The sequence below is a fragment of the Salmo salar genome, chromosome ssa09 (genome assembly GCF_905237065.1).
Source record: "Salmo salar chromosome ssa09, Ssal_v3.1, whole genome shotgun sequence".
NCBI lineage: Eukaryota > Metazoa > Chordata > Actinopteri > Salmoniformes > Salmonidae > Salmo > Salmo salar.
This window is the reverse complement of record NC_059450.1, coordinates 103,081,875-103,108,189: the sequence shown is the minus strand read 5'-3', so window position 1 is coordinate 103,108,189 and position 26,315 is coordinate 103,081,875. Positions and strand designations below refer to the sequence as shown.

At 44.6% G+C, this 26,315-nt stretch overlaps 1 protein-coding gene across 1 annotated transcript in view; it reads left to right on the top strand.

The window, feature by feature from the left end:
* The first annotated feature begins 1,002 nt into the window (after window positions 1-1,002).
* LOC106566370 (RIMS-binding protein 2) overlaps window positions 1,003-26,315 on the top strand; it is a 69,420-nt gene continuing 44,107 nt past the window's right edge. Inside the window, exon 1 of the mRNA XM_045725007.1 lies at window positions 1,003-1,425. The gene's annotated coding sequence lies outside the window, so the exon portion shown is untranslated. The remainder of the gene's footprint in view (window positions 1,426-26,315) is intronic.

Here is a 26,315-nt window from a genome sequence, read left to right as displayed (position 1 = left end):
GACAGCATATCTCACTGAAAGCACCAATGCCCCAATGGTAAAAAGCAATGTCTGGATTCACCAATCAGAGGAAGAAACAGGGTGAAATCCATGATGACGTGTTATTAGCATCTTCAGTGGGTGTGGTTAAAAGGTCTTGTCAAATGACACCTTGCCTCCTCAGACTCATTTGCCTGTCCAATCCCAACTAGAGCCTTACAGGGTTTTGCATTGTGCCTGAAAACCAACTGGTTTATAAAGAACCGTATCTAAGGACTGAGAGAGAGGGAGGGGGTGTGTACTCTCAGAGCAGCGGGCGTTGCTAGGCAACAGAGTGGAGGGGAGAGGTTTTTTCTCTCCCTCTCTCCAGCCCTGTAAAATAGAGAGCTGCTTATGACTAACCAATACCTGCTGCTGTGATATTGTAATTTCCCTAAAAACACCACTCTGCTTTTAGAGGTATGATCTGGGATTGGGGAGGGCTGAGATGGCACTGTTGCTTATTGGTGACTCAAGGTGAAGGTGAGTTTTGATTGGTCTGTCCTGGTTATTTTTGGTTTTTCCATTGGCCCATGTCCTCCAGTACTTTAAGGTAAGGGTCTTTTAGGAGTCCAAGTAGAGCCAGGAAGCACACATCTCACTATACCAAACCTAGGATGAGGACAGGTGACATAGCAGTTAAAAAATAAATGCATGAAGGAATAGAAAGAAAAGAGAGAGGGACGTATGTCAGTGTTTGAATGGGGGAAGAAAGGAATGATGAATCATGGCTAAGAGGATGGAAAAAGGAGCAGAGTTAAGTGATCCAGGGCAGGAATACATCGACCCAGTATACTCAGATCATGCCTTTCTCTATTCTAAAAAGAGAGAGGAGAGCGAGAGAGATGGAGACAGCGAGACATGGGTGTGAGGGCTGCTCAGGGACGACTGCAGGGAGGAGATGCGTGAAGAGGAAACGTTCATCCATGATGCAATCATTTACATATCAATGAGCTGAGATTTACACAGGCCAATGATATGAATGCTGACAACCTTCAGTGGGTTTGTGTGTGAATTTTTATGAGTGGGATGAAGAGGAGGGATGCGGACTGCACAGAGCATGCGCGTGCATCTGTGAGAGACAGGGAAGGGAGATAGAGAGAAAGGCTGAGAGGTAGGGGAGGGAGGGAGTTTGTCGTGATAGAGAACCTGCGAGCACTACTAAGGAGGAGAGAGCGCGAGAGAGAGCGGGAACACAAGCGAGTAACTGAGAGATGGTGTGTGTGTGTGAAAGAGAGCCTTAGTGCGTCTGACTCTCGGAGCTGTAGACTGGACCAACCATTAAGCCTTTGGAACGCTCACGGCGCACATACACGTAGGCACACGCCACTGCCGCGTCACCCCTGCCGGCCGGTGATGAGAGGGAGGATTCAGTCGTTTTGAGACAAAGGGGGAACTGCCTTTGAGGTAGGGAGCTTTTTTACCCTATGCACCACTAGTGTTGTGCCACTGTCTCAGTGGGAATTGTTACTGCCATAACCTTCTGTAAAATATAGCATACACATTTCTGCAAAAGCATGTGCACATACATGCATGTGTAACGCTCTCACCACAGACTCGGATAGATCAGTATTGGAATAATGGTGAAAAGAACATCTCAGTAAATAAACTTGTATGGTATTGGCTCGGTTTACACTAAACACACACACACTCAGAAACTACAGTAGATGTTAGCCATGACACTCCTCTTCAATCCACTGAAGAGGAATATATCATGACTAACCAGGTGTGTGTGTGTGTGTGTGTGTGTGTGTGTGTGTGTGTGTGTGTGTGTGTGTGTGTGTGTGTGTGTGTGTGTGTGTGTGTGTGTGTGTGTGTGTGTGTGTGTGTGTGTGTGTGTGTGTGTGTGTGTGTGTGTTTGCTTGCACACTTACATGCATGTTTGTGATTTGTGCCCATGGACTTGGTTGCGTGGGCGATGCTGCTGTGTTGCAGAGAGAGAGAAGTGTCTGTCTGCTGTGTGCTCCTCCTCAGCTCTACTCTGCTCTGCTGCTTTGAGAGAGACTGCTATGGCTGTGACTGCAGCTCTGAAACACTCTGGGTTAGGCTGGGCCAGACTGAGTAGCTACATTAGGCAGGACCATGGCTAGATGGAGCTGGGAAGGCCTGTGGAGAGCTTGGCTACATGGGTCTACAGTCTATACGACACCATGCAGGCTTTTGTGCTTCTGTATAGGGCTAAATGGGGCTAGGCATGGCAAGGCAGTGCTGTGTGCGATTTGGCAGGGCCATATACCACTTGGCCCCGACTGGCTAGTGCCAGCAGGGCCTGGCACGGCTGTGGAGGGAGGGGAGAGGATAGGCTGGGTGAGGCTACCTCATGACTAGGGAGGTAGGCTGGGTAGGTAATTGCAGGGTTGAATATACCTGAGAAGATATGACCAGGACCAGGCTAAATTTTCTTATAGTGGATGACTAAGAGGGATTCTCTGTGTGTGGGTGGTTTTATGTGATGAGCTGGTATTACATTCAAAATCAAGCTGCCTTTTACAATGACACGTGTAGGGTGACAACTGGCCTTGACCAGGAGCCCCATAGGACGGTGCACAATTGGCCCAGCGCCATCTGTGGTAGGGGAGGGTTTGGCAGGTGGGGCTTTCCTTGGCTCATCGTGCTCTAGAGACTCCTTGTGACAGGGCCAGGAACCTGTAAGCTAACTCCGATCGTCTATTGAAAGGTTTTTCCTCCGACACGTTGGTGCGACTGACATCCAGTTTAGAGAGCAGTGTGATAAGAAGTATGTGGCCAGGTGGGTCATGTTTCAGAGAATACATGACTCGACCTTCGCCTCTCCTGAGCCTATTGAGGAATTACAGAGATGAGCCAAGGGACCAAATTCAGGGAGAAAACGGGGTAAAAAAAAATAGGCTTGTGGCCATACCACCCTGAACACACCTGTTCAGGGTCGGGCCTGGTTGGTACTGGGACAGGACACCGCCTGAGAATACCAGGTTCCGTAAGCAAAAAATACATATAAAAAAAGAGAAAGGGTGACATGATGAAACAAATGGAGAGAGAGAGCACCCCACAGGCTGTGTTGGTATAGTAGTGTCTCAAGGCCACAGCGGGTGGTAAAGGTGGTGTTACTGAGGTTGACATTTGGCACATTGGATGTTGCAGCTAACAGACCTCAGGCTTTTTCCTACTCTCACTCTATTCCAGTCCATCTGCAATGAGGAAGGCTTTCACTGGGTTTCACTTTATCACAACCATCACGGGCTGTGTCCCAAATGGCACCCTATTACCTATATAGTGCACTACTTGGGTTCGGGTCAAAAGTAGTGCACTATATAGGAAATAGTGTGTCCCCCCTCCCACAGATGATCCAGCAGGTGAAGAAGCCGGATGTGGCGGTCCTGGGCTGGTGTGGTTACACGTGCTCTGCTGTTGTGATGACTGTTGGACATACTTCTCTAAAACGATGTTAGAGGCGGCTTATGGAATAGAAATGAACTTTCAATTCTCTGGCAACATCTCTGGTGGACATTCCTGCATTCAGCATGCCAATTGCACGTTCCCTCAAAACTTGAGACATCTGTGGTATTGTGTTGTGTGACAATATTGCACGTAATGATCATGCTGTTTAATCAGCTTGTTGATATGCCACACCTGTCAGGTGGATGGATTATCTTGGCAAAGGAGAAATGCTCACTAACAGGGATGTAATCAAATTCGTAAACAAAATCTGAGAGAAATAAGCTTTTGGGATAGAACAACAAGGACTGTATCTAATAATGACCTAATAACCACATATTACATAGTAACACTACATGAATGACTAGCATGTCAATAGCACAGTAAGTATAACAGCAAGGACTGTATATTATTGCTGTTGTGTTTCTTTGCAATAGCCTACTATCTGTATATTATATTTTTGCAAAGAAACAGACAACAGCAAGGACTGTATTTAAATATTTAGGAAATAGGAAGTAGTAAAGAGTGACTAATCATCGCACACAATATCAGTAGTAACATAATAATAACAGGAATGAAAACTTACATAGAATACTATTACTCTAGCACATACTGCAATGATAACAACAGCGACAACAACTTACTTTGTTTTCACATCCCATGCACATATAGTATGTCCATCCACGCTCTGACACTGGAGAAAACACAGTTCAGGCCCAGCTAATACTTTACACTTGAGAGAGCATGCAATGGACCCGACTGGCCAGTGCTGGGTTAGCTTGGAGCATCTGACCTATCACAGGATGCATCAATGTATTGGCAGAGTGTGGAGTGCATCGGGACTGTTTGATTGGCTGAAACCACGAGCTGGAGGTGATCGATATCTGTCACATGAGTGGGAGAGTTAGATAAGGCTGCGCCAGCCAAACGTAAACAGCACACACGCTGGAAATTAGTCCCACAGCGCCCTCGGCAGGGGGATTCTGTAACAGTTCTTGAAGCCGGTTTCTTACAGCCCGACTGGCTGGTTTTCTGATTGGGTGTACAATTGGCTGGCTGGTTTTATTCCTCTAGGACTGAATCCTCTAGGTAGAATGTTGTCCTGATTGTAAATTTTTTTACATTTTTGTGTTTTACCCCCTTCTTCTCCTCAATTTCGATCTTGTCTCATCGCTGCAATGCCCAAACGGGCTCGGGAGGCGAAGGTGGAGTCATGCGTCCTCCAAAACATGACCCGCCTAACCACGCTTCTTAACACCCGCCCGCTTAACCCAGAAGCCAGCCACACCAATGTGTCGGAGGAAGCACCATTCAACTGACGACTGAGGTCAGCCTGCAGGCGCCCGGGTCTGTTGTGACGCCTCTAGCATTGCGATGCAGTGCCTTAGACCGCTGCGCCACTCAGGAGGCCCCCTGTTTGTCTTTTTGTAGATAAATGTGATGGTTTGTTGGCTGGTTGGATGTCTGATTCTCTGGTCTTAAACCTCTTAAGGATCCGCTCCTTTTTTCAATTTTCTCCTAAAATGACATACCCAAATGACATACCCTAACTGCCTGTAGCTCAGGCCCTGAAGCAAGGATATGCATATTCTTGGCACCATTTGAAAGGAAACACTTGGACGTTTATGGAGTTGTGAAAGGATTGTAGCAGAATATGGCACAATAGATCTGGTAAAAGATAATATAAAGAAAAAACCAACCGTTCTTTTGGATTTTTTTGTACCATCATCTTTGTAACGCAAGGGAAAGGCCATAATGTATTATTCCAGCCCAGGTGCAATTTTCAATTTCGATCAGTGTATGTGTAAAGTTTTAGACTGATCCAATGAACCGTTGCATTTCTGTTCAAAATGTTGTATCAAAACTGCCCAAATGTGCCTAATTTGTTTATTAATAACTTTTCATGTTGAAAATTGTGCACTCTCCTCAATCAATAGCATGGCATTCTTGCACTGTAATAGCTACTGTACATTGGACAGTGCAGTTAGATTAACAAGAATTTAAGCTTTCTGCAAATATCCGATATGTCTATGTCCTGGGAAATGTTCTTGTTACTTACAACCTCATGCTAATCGCGTTAGTCTACGTTAGCACAACGCAACCGTCCCATGGAAGGGACACCGATCCCGAAGAAGTAATGTTGAATTACATGTCTCACCTACAGTATCTATCTGTCCATCTGTCTCTTTTCCTGCTATATGAGCTGGTTGGTTGTCTGGTTGGATATCTGTCTGTCTGGTTGACTGATCCACAGGCTGGCAGGTTTGTCTGGCTCGCTTCCTGCCTGGTTGGTGGCATGGCTGCTTGTGGCTGATTCTCTGGCTGTTGGTCTGTCTGTCGGGGGGGCTGCTGTGTGTGTGTGCCAGCTGGATGGTTGACAGACAGTCTTCCAATGGTAAGTGAAAGTGATTTGCACAGCGGTGTGTGTGTGTATGTCAGGATTAGGAAATCCTCCCCTGGAAGGTTCAGTTTAATACCCCAAACAAATTCATAGTTCAGGAGTAAAATAATAGTAATAGCATAGATAAAACAAACACTTATGTTCTTGGCTTTTGGTGTTATTGTGGCGTGTAGTTTAAAGACCCTCCAATCAGAGGTCACTCAAGGGCCAAAGCCATTTTGTCTGAAAAGCTTTTAGAGAGACTGTAAATTGATGTTCTGACAAGCTTGTCATTCAGAAACATTTTCCTCATTATACACTATGATAATGAAACATTTCAGAGAGAAAGCTGTATCACAGAAGAGTGGGAGCTAGACAGAACAGGAAGCGGGAGAGGGAGACAGAACATGAAGAGGGAGAGGGAGACAGAACAGGGAGAGGGAGACAGTACAGGAAGAGGGAGACAGTACATTGAGTTCAGGCATCCTTTTAAAGCAATTTTAAAGCACTACAGGTTGCTTTTGTCTAGGTGGATATGTTGCTTTTTATATCTCTAGATATTGGAGTGCCTGGGCGGGGTAAGTGCCTCGCTTAGGCGCTCAACAGGACCACTACACCCCACTAGGGAATTCAAACGGTAGCTTCCCAACCTCCAGCCCTATATCATTCCCCCATAATGCTTTGTGAGACGCCTGGACGTCACATCGGCTCGTCGGCCAGCCATCTCTCGTTCTGTTTCCTTCCACAGAGCTGTGTGTAGTGTGAGCAGGTCTGAGAAGTGTATCTGTGTTTTCTCATCAACTCCCATTAACACACACACACACACACACACACACACACACACACACACACACACCACACACACACACACACACACACACACACACACCTCCCTGAGGGGATGGAGTGTTTAGAGGGAGTCATGAGGAGACGTGTCCACTGGAGGGTGGCTAATTTCAGCAGGCAGGGACAGAGGCAGCATCAGTGTTCCCTTGAGTCAGCTGTCACTTCAGACTGGCCTAACTCTGCCCTGGATCCCTAGCTCCATGCAGTCGCAGCCACAGTCACAGCCCCATCCCATCTTTACTGTATGAGAGGCCCTGGGGAGGAGGCTATGCCTGGACACACGTCATTATGTGAGACTGGCAGTTATGACATTGTGTTTCCTATGTCCTCCTGTACTGTCGTCTTAGAAAAGTCGTTTGCTCTGTATCCCTGGTAGATGCAAAAAAAAAAACTTTCATTTGGGGTATTGAAAACATATACAATACCGTTCAAAAGTTTGGGGTCACTTAGACATTTCATAGTACATTACAGTGTCTAGTTTGAGAAACAGATGCCGGAGTCGCCTCTTCACTGTTGACGTTGAGACTGGTGTTTTGTGTGTACTATTTAATGAAGCTGCCAGTTGAGGACTTGTGAGGCATCTGTTTCTCAAACTAGACACTCCAATGTACTTGTCCTCTTGCTCAGTTGTGCACCAGGGCCTCCCACTCCTCTTTCTATTCTGGTTAGAGCCAGTTTGCGCTGTTCTGTGAAGGGAGTAGTACACAGTGTTGTACCAGATCTTCAGTTTCTTGGCAATTTCTCGCATGGAATAACCTTCATTTCTCAGAACAAGAATCGACTGACGAGTGTCAGAAGAAAGTTATTTGTTTCTGGCCATTTTGAGCGTGCAATCGAATCCACAAATGCTGATGCTCCAGATACCCAACTAGTCTAAAGAAGGCCAGTTTTATTGCTTCTTTAATCAGAGCAACAGTTTTCAGCTTTGCTAACTAAATCGCATTAGGGTTTTCTAATGATCAATTAGTCTTTTAAAATGCTAAACTTGAATTAACTAACACAATGTGCCATTGGAACACAGGAGTGATGGTTGCTGATAATGGGCCTATGTAGATATTCCATTCCATACAACATTAACAATGTCTACACTGTATTTCTGATCAATTTGATGCTATTTTAACAGACAAAAAAATGGCTTTTTCTTTCAAAAGCAAGGACATTTCTAAGTGACCCCAAACTTTTGAACTGTACTGTATTTTCCTGTTTTCACCCCTTCATCTCCTTCAAATAATAATGGATTGCATTTATATCTTCCTTGGTTTAAGGGATGGCACCTTTTGCAGTGCCCCTGGGCAGTGGGGTCTCCTTAGACCAGATGGAGGAGTTTGTCACTGTGTCCTACTAGTGGCCCTCTAAATCTAGAACACACAAAATGCCATCTTTTCTCCGGAGTTCAGCATATTGCACCATATCTGCTTTTGATCAGTTAGGTTTCCCGATAACCAGCGGTTTGGCCCTTCAAGCCATTGGTTAAGTCCTAATCATATTTTATCATACTCTTTCCTGCATTTATCTTGATCACAATCTATGTCCTCAGAGAATGTATATTGTATAGATTAGCGAGTGTATGTCTTGTTCCTTTATGGCATATAGGTCTTTATGGCAAGCTCTCATGCATAGCAGATGTGTGGGTCTGGTGAGCTGTGGCACTTTGGATTGTGCAGTCAGGAGAGTGTGTGGAGGTGAAGTGAAGAGCAAAGAAAAAGTAAGGAAAGGAAAACGGGGGAAGGGGTGGAAGTCCTCTGGGGCTCCTCCTGGTCCAGGGAGGGAAGGTGCTGGAGCCGTTGTCCTGGCAACAGGCCCACTAGCAAGATAGGGACAGATTCGTAAAGGGAAACTGACAGACCATAATGGCTTCTTGCTGTTGCAAGCCTCACTTGTTCCAAATCAATTTCACCCAATGGAGATGTAAGACGGAGATGGCAGAGATGTGCAGAGCACCTTACTGTACACACGCTAATGGCTTGTCATTGGCCAACACGCATATGCCTAAAGCCTGGAACATGCTTCCTGGCATCCATGTGACTTGCTGGTCAGCTGTTATGTCCATCCAGTATCTTAACGCTCTTATGGTAATGACCACTCCACTGACATGCTCTCCATATTCACAAATCAACTCATGGAACAATTATGAAATATGTAAATGTAGTATAAATAATTTACAGGGAAAACTATTATGCTAGCAGAGTGAATAGTGTTTGTGTGTGTGTGTGTGTATGCGCATAAACCTGTTATTACATCCACATTGTTGTGTAATGGTTACACAACAGTTCATTTCATAACTCCATGGTCCTTGTGCAGGAGGAATTCTTGCTCATTCCAGCTTTGTGAAATAGAATGGACATGCCACATGAGCCACCAGAGGCTGGGTTGCCAGAGTGGGACTGTGTTATAGTGACGGGTTTTCTAGATTGGGGATGCTGGAATATATATTTTCATTCATTCCATTCAGCCACAAGAGCATTAGTGAGGTCGGGCACTCATGTTTGGCGATTAGGCCTGGCTCGCAATTGGTGTTACAATTCATCCCAAAGGTGTTCGATGGGGTTGAGGTCAGGGCTCTGTGCAGCCCAGTCAAGTTCTTCCACACCGATCTCGACAAAGCATTTCTGTATGGATCTTGCTTTGTGCACTGGGGCATTGTCATGCTGAAACAGGAAAGGGCCTTCCCCAAACTTAAGATTTCCCTTCACTGGAACTAAGGGGCCTAGCCCAAACCATGAAAAACAGCCCCAGACCATTATTCCTCATCCACCAAACTTTACAGTTGGCACCATCCATTGGGGCTGGTAGCATTCTCCTGGCATCCGCCTAACCCAGATTCGTCCATCGGACGGCCAGATGGTGAAAGGTGATTCATCACTCCAGAAAACGCATTTCCACTGCCCCAGAGTCCAATGGTGGCGAGCTATGCACCACTCCAGCTGACGCTTGGGATTGCGCATGGTAATCTTAGGCTTGTGTGCAGCTGCTCGGCCATGGAAACCCATTTCATTAAGCTCCCGATGAACAGTTCTTGTGCTGACGTTGCTTCCAGAGGCAGTTTGGAACTCGATATTGAGGTGAGGACAGACGATTTTTACACGCCAAGAGCTTCAGATCTCGCCGGTCCCGTTCTGTGAGCTTGTGGGGCCTACTACTTCACGACTGAGCCGTTGTTGCTCCTAGACATTTACACTTCACAATAAGATTTGACCAACTGACTTGTTGGAACGGTGGCATCCAATGACGGTGCCATGTTGAAAGTCACTGAACTCTTTAGTAAGGCCATTCTACTGACAATGTTTGTCTATGGAGATTGCATGGATGTGTGCTTGATTTATACACCTGTTAGCAACGGGTGTGGCTGAAATAGCCAAATCCACAAATTTGAAGGGGTGTCCACATACTTTTGTATATATACAAACACTCAGTGTACAAACATTAAGAACACCTTCCTAATATTGGGTTGCACCCCCCTTTTTTTGTCCTCGGAACGGCTTCAATTCGTCGGGTCGTGGACTCTACAATGCTTCAAAGCGTTCCACAGGGATGCTGGCCCATGTTGACTCCCACAGTTGTGTCAAGTTGGCTGGATGTCCTTTGGGGAGTGGACAATTCTTGATACACACAGGAAACTGTTGAGCGTGAAAAACCCAGCAGCGGTGCACTTCTTGACACAAACCGGTGTGCCTGGCACCTGCTACTATACCCTGTTCAAAGGCACTTAAATATTTTTGGAAAAAGAAGTGTCCTTAAGGTTTTGTACACTCAGTGTATGTAATTGTGAATAATGGTGTGTGAGAAAGTTAGACGCACAAATATCATACCCCCAAGATATGCTAACCTCTCATCATTATAATAACGGAAGGTTAGCATGTTATTGGGGGGGGGTGATATTTATGCCTCTAACTTTCTCACTCACCATTATTCAATATTCATTCAGGATTATCCGTAAGCATGGTAGCATCCACATTAATGTCGAAGTGTTTAGAAACATTCTATTCTTATTTACAATGAGAGTGACTCTAAAATGACACAATACATTATTTACCATTCATTTCTATTCAGCACAAACTAATCTGAAACACAACCAAACAGCAAATGCATACAATAAGTTTGCAGAGTCACAAGCTTGATGTAATTATTGCATGCCAAGAATATGGGACCAAATACTAAACGTTTAACTACTTTAATACACATATAAGTGAATTTGTCCCAATACTTTAGGTCCCCTAAAATGTAGGGACTATGTACAAAAAGTGCAGTAATTTCTAAACTGTTCATTAGATATAGATGAAAATACTCTCAAATTAAAGCTGACAGTCTGCACTTTAACCTCATAGTCATTGTATCTTTTCAAATACAAAGTGTTGGAGTACAGAGTACTGTCCCAATACTTTTGGAGCTCACTGTAGTTCAGTATTTTAATTATTTATTTTATACAGTCATTATTGCTCTTCTTTATCAAAGGTGGCAATGTCGGACCACACTGTATATGGATTGAATTTATATAGCAACTTTTTACCTGTCACGGGTGTCATAGAGTTTAGACCAAGACGCAGCGGGAAAATGTATACTCATCTTCTTTTATTAAGGAGATGTTTATCTTTCAAAGGGTGTAAAATAGTTGTTGTTCCCCCTAGCCCCAACAGGTTAAAGGACAAAGAATGAAAAAGCAAAACAAAGACGTATACAAAAAACACGACGACAAAGAACAGGCCGGTAAGGCACAAAGCTATATACAGCAACAATCTCCCACAAAATCCCATGACAAAAACACTCCTAAATATAGGACCTTCAATCAGAGGCAACGATAGACAGCTGCCTCCAATTGAAGGCCCCAATCCCCATTACAAAACATAGAAATACAAACACCTAGAAAGAACATAGAAAAACTAACATAGAACAATAACCAAAACCCTGGACTAATAAATCAAATACCCCTCTACCTAAATACATAGACAAACACACCCTGAACCACATAAAACAAATACCCCCTGCCACGTCCTGACCAAACTATAATAACAAATAACCCCTATTACTGGTCAGGACGTGACACTACCTACTAACAGACTCAAAGTACTTTACATAGTAAGGGGCAAACTCACCTCATCCACCAATATGTGGCACTCACTTGGGTGATGCACAGCGACCATTTTGTGCCAGAACGCTCACCACACATCAGCTAACACAGTAGAGAGGTAAGGCGTGATATACAGTATATCTGTCTGTCTGTCTGTCTGTCTGTCTGTCTGTCTGTCTGTCTGTCTGTCTGTCTGTCTGTCTGTCTGTCTGTCTGTCTGTCTGTCTGTCTGTCTGTCTGTCTGTCTGTCTGTCTGTCTGTCTGTCTGTCTGTCTGTCTGTCGCGACGGACAGGGCATAGCAGGAAGAGACCCTGCATGAGGAATGACCTGTGTGTCTTTAAGGAGGGTCTCACTCCCGCTAGAAGGCTACAGCTGTCTCCCAGACACAGTCCCCATGCCAACCCCTCTTCTGTGCGAGCCCCGGCACAGCCCCCTCAATGATGGTCCTCATGATGATAATAATAATATGGATGCTTACTGGAAAAACTGCAAATTAATAATAAAGTCTTATAACAGTGTAGTGCCAGGGTCATAATTAGTGTCAATAATGTGTGTTATTCATATGCATAAAGACATAATCACTGGTTTAACATATCCCAATAAAAAACCTTATATTGCAATTCTATTGAATCCAATCGCCCCCAGGAAATTAACATTGTTTTGGTGAATGCTTCCTAAAGTGATTTCGGTAGGGTCTGCATTGGCTGAGGTCTCCATCCTCCCTAATTGAATTTGACCCAGACAGAGCAGAGCTCTTTTAGCTCTCTCTCTCTCTCTCTCTCTCTCTCTCTCTCGCTCTCTCTCTCTCTCTCTCTCAGGCTGCCTTCATAACGCCATTATCCTCTCCAGGAGACTGCTAAAAGCACAGCACCATTTTCATAGAGGAAAAAATGTATAGGACCAACACGATTCCTCTATTCCACAATGAGATATACAGTAGCTGTATCGTGACAGAAAGGAACAGAAAAGGGGGTAACCCATGAATTATTGGGATATTTAAGCAATGGATTGAGTGCCTCCGAAGGCCCACCACTCTTCTACCAAGTCCTATGCAGTCTGGGTGTAGCCAGCCTGGGCACTGAGTTCAGCTAGATGCATGGTTTGTGTTGGCATTAATCAAAGCGGACTTGATCCAGATCTGAACGGGCTGAGCCAGCCCATAATCAAATCAGAGGCAGAGCAGAGAGCTCATTGCTGACACATAGGCTAAGTAATTGAAAGGTCAGTTGAAATATATAACCACCTACTTACTGTACCGACCTACTTGTGTGTGTTTGTGTGTGTGTGAATGTTTGTGTGTGCGTGCGTGCACATGTGCGTGTTCCTGTAATTAATACTATTTTGAAATAATTGATTTATATCTGATAAAAATGTTGTCCCGATTCACCTGCACCTGTCCAATAGCTTTCCCGGGTTTCCACTGTAAAGCCTGTCTTTTCCATATAAGTGTTTTATCTTCCATTTGTAAAATGGTTTAACCAACATATTGAAGTAGTTTCTAGGCTTTTTGAATGAAGACAGCTTTTAATAATGTAACTGATTTGGACAAGATCGTTTAGTGTTCCTCCAAAACTTTGGGGATGGAAAAATGCTTTCAGTGCAAACTTAAAATACTAAAACCAGATATATAGTATGTACAAAAAGTATGTAGATATTTGACCGATATTTGACCGATAGATTTTAAATTAATATAACCTTTGGGAACTAACAATCACCAAAATAAAGCCAGGGAGAGTAGAACATTCCCAAAACAATGAATTTAGCAGTAATTATGTTATTATTATGTTTGAGCAAAAGAACAGTATTAGCCATGGCAAAATGCAAAGAATTATAGGAAATTAGCTTTCAAACTGAAACGTGCTCTTAACTACATGGCAAAATGTGTAGAATAGCAGGAAATTAGCTTTAAAACTGCTCAAATGTATTTCTGCTACATAGAGAAATGTGCCGGGAATTGGCTTAAAAATGCTAACATTTCTCTACACCACTAAGATAGGGGCATCTACATTGTTCTCTAAAGTTTAGCCACGCCGACGGGCCAACCGCACACATCGCCACACCCCCTGCCATGCCCACCACCTAAGCCCTTTTTGATCCAGAAAAAAACCTGGCTTTTTAGCAAAGAAGTGGTAAATATCCCTAGCTTGATAAAGCAGAGAAAATTGAGGGTTGGGGGGGGGTCGTTATGCTTTTCAGTGTATTACTTATGATAGTCAAATAATCCTTCTCTGTTGAGGTTTAAATAAATCAAAAGACAATGCACGTGCTGAGAGTTGTTTATCATTATGAAGCAAAATGATCTGGAAAACTGTAGATCTTTCATTTCCAAACGGATATACTGTAATTTTCTTATTGTGGAGTCTTGTTGTTATTGAGAAGTGAAAGGGTAAAATACTGTAGGCCTATGCAACACTGTATATATTACTCAGTGTCTAAGTCAATGAGAGCGAAATAACATTCTCAAAACAAGAAGTCACAGATTTTGCCCAGTAGCAATGCAAGGGTGACTAGTCAGTATACCCACATGGATGATGACGTCCATAGAAGGTTCAAAGGCCACAGCTAGCCAAATGAAGGGGCTATCCGAATTTAGAAAGCCTTTACTACTGCTTGTCCAAATAGCTGTGTTACACGGCCCACAAATCAACACAACTTAGGAAGTGTTGAGCTATTAATGACTGAAATGACCCCTCGAAGTGAGAGAGCTAGAAAAGCAGACCCATTTCAGTAATACCACCTGTTCTTTCAGTCAAATTCAGTAATACAAATGTCTTGTCTATTTTCTATAGAATCTCAGCTATATGAATCTTATAAGCCAGATCTAAAGCAAGGAGCAATATGTGCAAAATAAAATATGACACCATTGAAATGTAGGGCCTTCCTGGATTATTTCAAATCTGACTAACCAGATTAAGTCGTTTTGGACCCAACAGCACTGGGCACACACGCACACTGATTAAGGCATAGAATTATGAGAAGAAGAAGGTGTGTGTGTGTGTGTGTGTGTGTGTGTGTGTGTGTGTGTGTGTGTGTGTGTGTGTGTTTTTGCTCCAATTCAATTTGTGTTAAAACTGAGAAGATTACTAATTCAATTTGCCATCAGCAAGCATCAAAAAGCACAGCAAATTACTCAACTGATCCAGTATGTTTTAGGTTCGGGGTGCATCATAGCCATTGGTTCTTATATCATACTCTCTTATGACTTCATATTCTTTCTTATTTTCTTCCTCTCATTCCATCGTTCTCCTCCTTTGCCCCTCAGGATCTGGCTCAATGTTCAGGTGTGTGTTATCAGCATTTTTCACATTTCAAAAAAAGTAGTTTGTCTTGCGCACACACACACACACACACACACACACACACACACACACACACACACACACACAGTGTATGCAGAGGAACGTAATCTGCATACACACAGACCCCAGCGTCAGAGCCCTGACAGACAGAGAACTGCAGTATGTGTCTACAATCAAACAGCCCATTCTGCAGTCACCGACAGCATACACTTTTAGCATTCTAGCAGTTAGCATTGTGTGCTTGCTTGCTTGTGTGTGTGACAGAGAGAGCAGCATCAATTAGCCCCACCCCATACACTATTCTGCTCCACAGGGAGCGGAGGAGGGGAGGAGGGGATCGGAGGAGGGGTCTATCCACCCTCAGACAAACCCCTCAGCAACTATCTCCAGCTTTCAGACAGTCAGTCAGGTAGTGAGGCAGTCAGTCAGGCAGCCCACTGGAAGCCCAGCCCCAGCAGACTGGCAAGCAGGGCAGCTTCCTCCTCGTAGGACTACTCCCGATGTTGCAGTACAGCCCTCTGGAACTCTACTGCTGCTGGTAGGAGATTAATTCAGCAAATAGGATTCTGGAGCTAGTTGCACAACCAGAGAAGCTGAGAGAGAGAGGAGGCAGAGAGAGAAAGACAGACAGAGAGAAGAGAGAGGAAGGCAGAGAGATAGAAAGACAGGAGAAAAAGGGGGACAGAGAGTCAGGGGGTGGAGGAATGAGAGAGGAGGAAGAAGGGTGGAGAGACGTAGGCCCAGGCACCGCTGCTATTGCAGCCACCTGACATTTAGCCACCCAAGACAATAGGAAGGAAGGAACACTGGCAACATCTCAGTCACATTGCTACAATGCTACTGTAGCTAGCCAGCAGACACGGTAAATACTGCTCCTTATCACCACTTGGCCTCCCCCAACAACTGCATAGTATCTATCTTTCTCTCTCTTCTCATCTTCTCATCTCCTTCCCTCCCTCTCTCTATCCTCTGGGTGTCTGCCTGTGTTTGGTGCATGTGTGTGTGGCTATGCCTGTATGGCAGCCATGTGTGTAGGCTGCATGGTTTGTGGTTTTAATGTGGCGCATGCAGCTCTGTGGCTGGCTGAGGGAAGCTTCTCCCGTGTACTGTGCCGGAGGAGAGCTGGGAGATGGAGTGCAATCGTACATTAGAGACGCTGGGCACTCCAGCATTGTCAGCTCTGCCTCACTGTACGCTGCCACCTGTTTCTCATAGCTGTGTATGGTCTGTGTGGTCATTTAGGCCTGATGTCACCTACACTCAATTCAGTTCAATTCAAGGGGCTTTGTTGGCATGGGAAACATATGTTAATGTGAAACATTGCCAAAGCAAGTGAGGTAGATAAGCAAGGAGGGGAGCAGAGGAGGGGAGATTGGGTGGGGGGAAATGCAAATGAGAAAGTACTATAGAGACAATGGTGTCTTTTCCTGATTTTGGAGGTTGGTTGTGTGACATGAACCTCTCCCTTTTCCTGGCTGATGGGTTGGAGATGATGGGAATCTCCTCAGCAGAAATGTGCTCTTTGATCCTAGTACTGTGTCATAGATTTAGCTACAGGGTGTAGATTCCGCTTCTACAACATAGACTGATTGAATTCCTTGTAGAGGAAGAAGAAATCTGTGCAGCCCTGTGTAAGTCTATTTTTGGTGATAGGGAGGAGGCTTTTTGGAAATAGCCTAGCTCCACTTACTACATCATAGCTGCATTGATATGGGTCTCGACTACTGCTCTCTTCTCATGGTGAAGTTAGGTTCTAGAAACAAAGCTGAAACTAAATCACTTAGATCCACTGATTTTTATACTCTAGTTACAATTATATTGATAAAGAATGCGTGTGCAACTGTGTGTGTCTTCAGGCCTGAGTGTACCCTGTACATATATATGCCTATGTGTGGTTTGTGTGGGTGTGTGAAAGGGAGCAAGGGAAGACGAGAGTGTAGATGGGAAAGGAGGGAGGGAGGGGTATACAGCCTAAACTCCCACTCTGCAGTATTTCGACAGGCATGCTTCTCTGTCTGTCTGTCTGTCTGTCTGTCTGTCTGTCTGTCTGTCTGTCTGTCTGTCTGTCTGTCTGTCTGTCTGTCTGTCTGTCTGTCTTTCTCTCTTTCTAATTCTGTGGGTGTGAAACCTCAAACAGTAGAAGAAGCTGCAGCAGTGACAGGAGTGGCTCATGGGCACCCCTCGCCTCCTCTTCCTCATTATGTGCTTACTCCCTCTCTTCCTACTCCCTCTATTCTCTGCGCAGACTGGCAGCCAGTACCAGCTGAGCTCAGCCGGATGCCAGGGGATGAGAGGGGAGACAGGAGGGATGGAGGGAGAGAGGAGTGGGGAGGGGGTACCAAACTTCTATTTTGAATCCCCTGTCTGGCTGATTTACCTCCTCTTGCCTTGAGATTAGCGATGGAATAAGACAGCCTTAACTAATCTCAATGTTCCTGAGGACATAGAGCCAGGGGAAGGCTCAGAGTAGTCACATACATGCGCACAAAACATGCATGTTTGCATTCACTTACATGTGCAAACACATACACATACAGAGTCACATACATACACGTACACACACAGATTCACATACATACACACACACACACACACACACACACACACACACACACACACACACTGAATCCCATCCATGATGCATTTGCGTGTCAGCGGAGCATGTACATGTGTTTTTGTGTGCGCACACATGCAGTGTGTGGCCACAGTACAGTACAGTGTGTAAGTGAGGTGTAAGTGTAACAGTGTAGATTCCGTCCCTCTCTTCGCCCCAACCCGGGCTCGAACCAGGGACCCTTGCACACATCAACAACTGACACCCCACGAAGCATCGTTACCCATCGCGCCACAAAAGCCACGGCCCTTGCAACGCAAGGGGCAACCCTACTTCAAGTCTCAGAGCGGGTGACGTCACCGATTGAAACACTATTAGCGCGCACCACCGCTAACTAACTAGCCATTTCACATCGGTTACACTCACCCCCCTTTGACCTCCTCCTTTTCCGCAGCAACCAACAATCCGGGTCAACAGCATCAATGTAACAGTGTAGGTTCCGTCCCTCTCTTCACCCCAACCCGGGCTCGAACCAGGGACCCTTGCACGCATCAACAACTGACACCCACCGAAGCATCGTTACCCATCGCGCCACAAGATCCATGGCCCTAGCAACGCAAGGGGCAACCCTACTTCAAGTCTCAGAGCGGGTGACGTCACCGATTGAAACGCTATTAGCGCGCACCACCGCTAACTAACTAGCCATTTCACATCGGTTACATAAGCACAAGAAAACATCTCGTCTCTTCCCTCAGACCCTGTAGTGTGTATCTGTATCAGTGTTTGCAGGTGGGTCAGACCAGGTGACTCAATGTTCCCATGTAGACTGTGCGTCTTTGATGGATTCATTTGCTAATTTAATTCTGCCTGCCTGTTTGAATAACAGATTAAGTAAGGAGCCTTTGCTTACACTACTGTTCTGCTGGTTTAGAATACACATCTGACCTCCTGGGATTTGATAACGCTGACAGTGTAATATGGTGCAAATGAGGTTAGTATTTTACCTGGAATAGAGGGTTTCTATAGCAACCCCACAGACCCCCTCCCCCACCTCACATATGTGTGTGAGCATGTGTGTGTGCCGCATTGACTGGTCGCAAACGCACCATAAGCGTTAGTGTCATTAAGCCAGTGGGGCTGAAGAGAGTGGGGAGAGTTTCAGCCCCATGCATGGTAGTAGTACTACAGGTATTGAGCAGTTGCATTTTATAGTAGAAAGCTACAGTAGCTTCTTAGTCTAGGTTTGTTTGTAGTTTTTTGATCATTTGTAGTCTTTTGGTTGCTTTGACTTGAGCCTGGGCTTTTTATTTGATGTTTTACCTGCTGTCTTTTCAGTATCTACCCATCCCCCCCTCTCTTCCCCTCATCCATCCTCTCACTCACTCTTATCTCCCATGAATCATTAGTCAGTGGAGGACTGAGCCACAGCAGGACTAAAGCCTGAGGCTGAGGAGAGCAGGCCATGTGGACAGCAGGGAGACTGTTTATGGTCCTGTTCAAACACAGCCAACATGACAGCCACTTCTACATAGGGCTGATCCAGTCACATGTGCCACCAAGCCAGGCTCTCTAGAGGAGGATGGTCCACAAGCCCAACTGACTGTACTGTAGAGTCAAACATATAGGCCTACAGGACCTAGTGGGATCCTCTTTTATGTGCATTACAGTACCATCACCATGGAAACAGTGGGCTAAGCAACGTGGCAGGGATGAAGGTTGAGGCTGTGCCGTTCAGTGTATTTCTAGCATGCATTTTAACTGTGCAATTGGGTCACCTTGAATTATTTAGCTGTTCTTCAGTCATATGTTTTGCTAGAGATTTGGATATTGTGTCACGTCCTGACCATAGTAAGTGGTTATTTTCTATGGTAGAGTAGGTCAGGGCGTGACAGGGGGTGTTTGTCTATGTTTTGTATTTCTATGTTCAGTTTCTAATTTTGTATTTCTAAGTTGGTTTTGTTTGGTATGATCTCCAATTAGAGGCAGCTGGTCGTCGTTGTCTCTAATTGTTTTTGTGGGTGATTATTTGTGAGTAGTGTTTGTTTCTCCTCTGCGTCACGGTTTGTTATTTTGTAGATTTCAGTTATTTGATGTATTGCATAGTTTTCACGGATTAAATAAATATGTGGAACGAAACACGCGCTGCACTTTGGTCCGATCCTTTCAACAGCCGTGACATATTGTGTGTTGTGTTGTGGGGGAGTCCTAGTCAGACATGTGTAAGTCCCTGCCATGGGGATTCTTAGTCACCTTAAAGCTCTTATCCACCTAAGTGATATAAAAACCTTGGGAGGGATTTATTTGTATTTTTTCCTTTTGATATTCTCCAGTGTGACGAATAGGAACAATAGGTCCCAGTGATGTCAAATGTGATATGTCATCTGTTTGACTGGAAGCTCTTTTAGTCACGTCATCTGATGCGTGCTCTGCTCTCCCCTGACCCCTCTTTGCCAGAGTGGAACAGCCCACTTCCCTCACAGCCCCGGGGCCCGTTTGTTCTCGAGGGGCCAACGCATTTCACCCTGGCCCCAGCTGGATCCCTTCCATTATACACACAAAAATACACACACAACACAACCTAGGGAGGTTATGCACGGGAGAGGAGGATGTGGAGGAGGTGTATTATACAGTGGAGAAGTTAATTCTTCTTGACTAGGGCTGGCCTTTCTCTTGGCAGTGCTCTGCCCTGTCTCCTTAGTGAAAGCCTGGCTGAGACTCGTCCTGCTTTGTGGAGGCAGGTGATGGGGGTCTTTCCCTGTGCCTTCCACAAGCAGCCAGCTCAGGAGTAACAACCTTAGACGCAAGGTTTGTTCCTTAGACTGTCTGGTTGAGAGGCTGGCAATCTGCAGAAATATATAGATACACCGCACACAGTACCATCCCAATCCCCAAACTATGTTGCTTACATGTGTCCGATCCTCTCACCGCCTCATATATATATATATAGAGGCTAGGAGGAGTTGTTCATTTCTAATTGGGCGTAAAACAAAACTAACACCACAAACCTCTCTGAGAATGTGTCCCCTAAAAGCAGTCTCTCTGGCCACCCCTTTTACATGTTGTTTCTCCGCTCATACATCTCCAGTAAAATATATTAACAATTCAGGAGCTGGGCATGATCACTTTACCCCGTCAAACCAGCCTCCTCCATTTGGACAGGACAAGGACAAACTCTAAAGTCTGGCCTGTGTTATGTTGGTGATTTAGAGGCTCATGCTGATTTTGTCATTTGGTCAAATAGCAAAGATGACAATGATGCGTAGCATGTATTTTTTTATAGCAAAGGTCCATTAATACATTTTTTTTCTTCTCTCGCACACCTCACACAGTGCAGGAGCGAGATGAATACATAGTACACACCCTAGACATGTCAGAGGCAAAAGACTGCTGTAGCATAGAGGTTGTGTCCCACCTGACACCCATTCCCTTTATACTGTGTTACTTTTGACCAGGGCCCATGGTCAAAAGTAGTGAACTATGTAGGGAATAAGATGCCATTCAGGATGTATCGATAGAGATTTCATGGCTGATGTTGGTTGAGATAGAAGTTGCCCTTCACCACAAGACTGGGTCATATTGTTTGTCTTATTGTTTAAATAGGTTAAGACTACGGTTGTAGAGACTGTTCCTGGACCAGAGCTTAGGGGCAGCCCCTCCCTAAAGCTGCTGGTTATGCACTGAGCCAGCTGTGTCCTGGCAGCAGAGTCCTTTTTTCAACCTGGCATTGTTTTAGAGATGCCCCACAGGCCTGCAACCACCCACATACACACACACTTACAAACACAGAGTTCATACACTCATGGCACGCAGTCATGCATGCTCGCAAGCACACACAAACACACAAAAACTGTATTAGCCCCACTCACTTGTGTTTCATGAATGAGCTACCTGTAGAGCACAAACAGAGAGAGGTGCGAGGAACATTGTTAAATAGAATCAGCTGAAAGCCCTATCATAGTACGACTGAAGGCACATGGCCTCCATCTCTGTTGCTGGGAGCTGGCTGGGAGTGACTCTTCCAGACCTCAGATGGTGCTGAAGAGACAGCTGATCTTTACATTTAGGTTATGGGCCATGTCATGTTCCCTTTGCCCTTTCGCTGTCCTACATCACCTACACCACACTGGACTAGCACAAAGTGGTAGTGTGGCTGGAGGGAATGGGGGTCAGAGTTACAAAAGATGGGCTATGTTCCAACATCCACCCTAGCGTATGACTTAAAGTGCATGCCCAATACATTGCTTCATTGTAAGTTGTGTGCTAGACTGGTGTTGACATTTAATCTAAACTGAACGTATTGACACGTTTAACATGCTTCAGAAAATACTGCAAGGCTCTCTATAAGGATATCTTCTACATTTGTTTTACATGGTGTCAGGTTGGTGGGTGTAGCTGGTGTATAAAGTCAGGCGTAGGAGAGCAGAGATGAGTGAAAATAACGCACTTTACTCGACAGCACAAAGTAAACAATTTACAAAGTGTAAAAAGAACGGTTGCCACAAAGCATGGGGGATAAACAGCACCCGGTACAAACCAGCCGGAACATACCGACCTGAACAAATAACAATCACACACAAAGACATGGGGGAAACAGAGGGTTAAATACATGACCAGTAACTGAGAAATGAAAACCAGGTGTGTGGGAAAACGAGACAAAACAAATGGAAAATGACAAATGGATCGGCGATGGCTAGATGACCGGTGACGTCGACCGCCGAACACCACCCGAACAAGGAGAGGCATCAACTTCGGCCAAAGTCATGACACATGGACTCTGATGCCCCTGATGATATAATGTTGTGCTATGGTATAGCTCCACCACTGCAGCGGTGTATCTCAGTGTGACCTGCCTGCCAGTAATCCCATCAGATACAGTATAGAGACACCTTAATAGAGGCATCCAGTCTCTCCCTACTGTTCCCAGGAACAAAGCTGCTCCCACATGACGTCTCATTAACGTAGGATATCCCCCGGACGTTAAAGGGACCAGCGGGAAGCCACGGGCTCGAGATAAATTGATTTAGTCTGAAGAAACACACACACAGACACTCCTTAGTGCATGTCTAAGACATTTAGGAAAATAGCTGAATACATTTACACTGCACCCTCACCAAGACATCGCTACTGACGAAATAAGATGGGATTGGTAGACTGGCATTTATAGGCCTAGGAGATATTCAGTATGCTTTGTTTTTGTCATTGTATGGAATGATTGGATGCCTAGTCATTGTCTTTAATATCAGGTAACATTAGCATGGCACAGGAATGATGCCATGTCAGAAGACTGAACTTATCCATACATTGTTCTGACAGGTGCACAGCATCACACACCAAGCATAGGATGATGACATCATCACTGCAGCTGCCAAAGCACTGATGTTACCCTGAGAGGCTGAAGGGATTATGATACTCTGCATTCTGTGGCTGCAGGCAAGGGGAAACGCTGTCATAGCAACCACCTGGTGAAAAGAACACAAAAACAAGGAAAGAGAGAGCGAGAGATGAGAGAGAGAGAGAGAGAGAGACAGTGCTGAGGACATGTATAGATGTGCTTCTCTACTTGTGATTTACACATTGACTAAGGACTTCAAAGAGAGACTGGTTATACTTTATTTGGATAGTCCCATATACAGTCAGGTACAGAACAATTGCTTAGATAAAGTTTAAAAAAAAATATTATCCAAAAGATAGTGGTCAAAATTATTTGATCTAAATCTGAAATGTCATAGACTACAAATTGCAAGAACAGATAACTCAGGAGTAAAATTTTAACATAATGTGTAATTTAGACTATTAAACACAAAAACTATGTTTCAAGTGAGAATTAGGCAGGTCTGATGCTGAAAAAGAACGGAAATCTTGCCTACTTTACCCATATTTTCTGTTCTTTTTGCAAAGAAAAGTATAGGGTAGTTCCGGTAGTTAGCTACACCGCTACATGGCAACATACTCGTCACCAAACCCACTGGCTCCAGGTCATCTACAAGACCCTGCTAGGTAAAGTCCCCCCTTATCTCAGCTCACTGGTCACCATAGCAGCACCAACCTGTAGCACGTGCTCCAGCAGGTATATCTCTCTGGTCACCCCCAAAGCCAATTCCTCCTTTGGCCGTTTCTCCTTCCAGTTCTCTGCTGCCAATGACTGGAACGAACTACAAAAATCTCTGAAACTCGAAACACTTATCTCCCTCACTAACTTTAAGCACCAGCTGTCAGAGCAGCTCACAGATCACTGCACCTGTACATAGCCCTTCTATAATTTAGCCCATACAACTACCCCTTCCCCTACTGTATTTATTTATTTATTTATTTTGCTCCTTTGCACCCCATTACTTCTATTTCTACTTTGCACTTTCTTCCACTACAAATCTACCATTCCAGTGTTTGACTTGCTATATTGTATTTACTTTGCCACCATGGCCTTTTTTGCCTTTACCTCCCTTATCTCACCTCATTTGCTCACATTGTATATAGACTTATTTTTCTACTATTTTATTGACTTTGCCTAAGTTTGTTTTACTCCATGTGTAACTCTGTGTTGTTTTATGTGTCGAACTGCTTTGCTTTATCTTGGCCAGGTCGCAATTGTAAATGAGAACTTGTTCTCAATTTGCCTACCTGGTTAAATAAAGGTGAAATAAATAAATAAATAAATCACTGGTGCTTGGGGTTTTTGTCTTGCTGGAAGATCTGACTTGGGGCCAAGCTTCAGCCTCCTGGCAGAGGCAACCAGGTTATTGCCTAAAATGTCTTTGTACTGGATACATTTCACGATGCCGTTAACCTTAATTAACAAAGTCCCCAGGAAAGTGGAAGCAAAATAGCCCCAGAACATCAAAGATCCACAACCATATTTGACAGTTGGTATGGGGTCCTTTTCTGCATAGTGCATTCAGTGCATTCTGAAAATATTCAGACCCATTGACTTTTTCCACATTTTGTTACGTTACAGCCATATTCTAAAATGCATTAAATAATTCTTTCCCTCATCAATCTACACACAATGCCCCATAATGACAAAGCAAAAACTTTACAAATTTTAGCAAAATGTATTAAATATGAAAAACAGAAATATCACATTTACAAAAGTATTCAGACCCTTTAGTCAGTACTTTGATGAAGCACCTTTGGCAGCAATTACAGCCTCAAGTCCTCTTGGGCATGACGCTACAAGATTGACACACCTGTATTTGGGGAGTTTTTCCCATTCTTCTCTGCAGATCCTATCAAGCTCTGTCAGGTTGGATGGGGAGCGTCGCTGTACAGCTATTTTCAGGTCTCTCCAGAGATGTTCGATCGGGTTCAAGTCCGGGCTCTGACTGGGCCACTGAAGGACATTCAGAGACGTGTCCTGAAGCCACTCATGCGTTGTCTTAGCTGTGTGCTTAGGGTCGTTGTCCTTCACCCCAGTCTGAGGTCCTGACCGCTCTGGAGCAGGTTTTCATCAAGGATCTCTCTGTACTTTGCTCTGTTCATGTTTCCTTTAATTCTGACTAGTCTCCCATTCCCTGCCACTGAAAAACATCCCCACAGTATGATGCTGTCACCACCATGCTTCACCGTAGGGATGGTGCCGGGTTTCCTCCAGACGTGACGCTTGAAGGTTCTCCCATCTCCACAGAGGACCTCTGGAGCTCTGTCAGAGTGACCATCAGGTTCTTGGTCACCTCCCTGACCAAGGCCCTTCTCCCCTGCATGCTCAGTTTGGCCAGCGGCCAGCTATAGGAAGAATGGTTCTAAACTTCTTCCATTTAAGAATGATGGAGGCCACTGTGTTCTTGGGGAACTTCAACGCTGCAGACATTTTTTGACACCCTTCCCCAGATCTGTGCCTCGACACAATCCTGTCTCGGAGCTCTACGGATAATTCCTTCTGTCTCATGGCTTGGTTTTTGCTCTGACATGCCTTTCCAAATCATGTCCAATCAATTCAATTTACCACAGGTGGACTCCGATCAAGTTGTAGAAACATCTTAACCTCTATGGGCTAGGTGGGACGCTTGCGTCCCACCTACGTAACAGCCACTGCCAGCCTGTGGCGCGATTTTCAAAACCTTAAAAATCCTATTACTTCAATTTCTCAAACATATGACTATTTTACAGCCATTTAAAGACAAGACTCTCGTTAATCTAACCACACTGTCCGATTTCAAAAAGGCTTTACAACGAAAGCAAAACATTAGATTATGTCAGCAGAGTACCAAGCCAGAAATAATCAGACACCCATTTTTCAAGCCAGCATATAATGTCACCAAAACCCAGAAGACAGCTAAATGCAGCACTCACCTTTGATGATCTTCATCAGATGACAACCCTAGGACATTATGTTATACAATACATGCATGTTTTGTTCAATCAAGTTCATATTTATATCAAAAACCAGCTTTTTACATTAGCATGTGACGTTCAGAACTAGCATACCCCCCGCAAACTTCCGGGAATTCGCTAACATTTTACTAAATTACTCACGATAAACGTTCACAAAAAGCATAACAATTATTTTAAGAATTATAGATACAGACCTCCTCTATGCACTCGATATGTCCGATTTTAAAATAGCTTTTTGGTGAAAGCACATTTTGCAATATTCTAAGTACATAGCCCAGGCATCACGGGCTCGCTATTTAGACACCCGGCAAGTTTAGCACTCACCATAATCATATTTACTATTATAAAAGTTTGATTACCTTTTGTTGTCTTCGTCAGAATGCACACCCAGGACTGCTACTTCAATAACA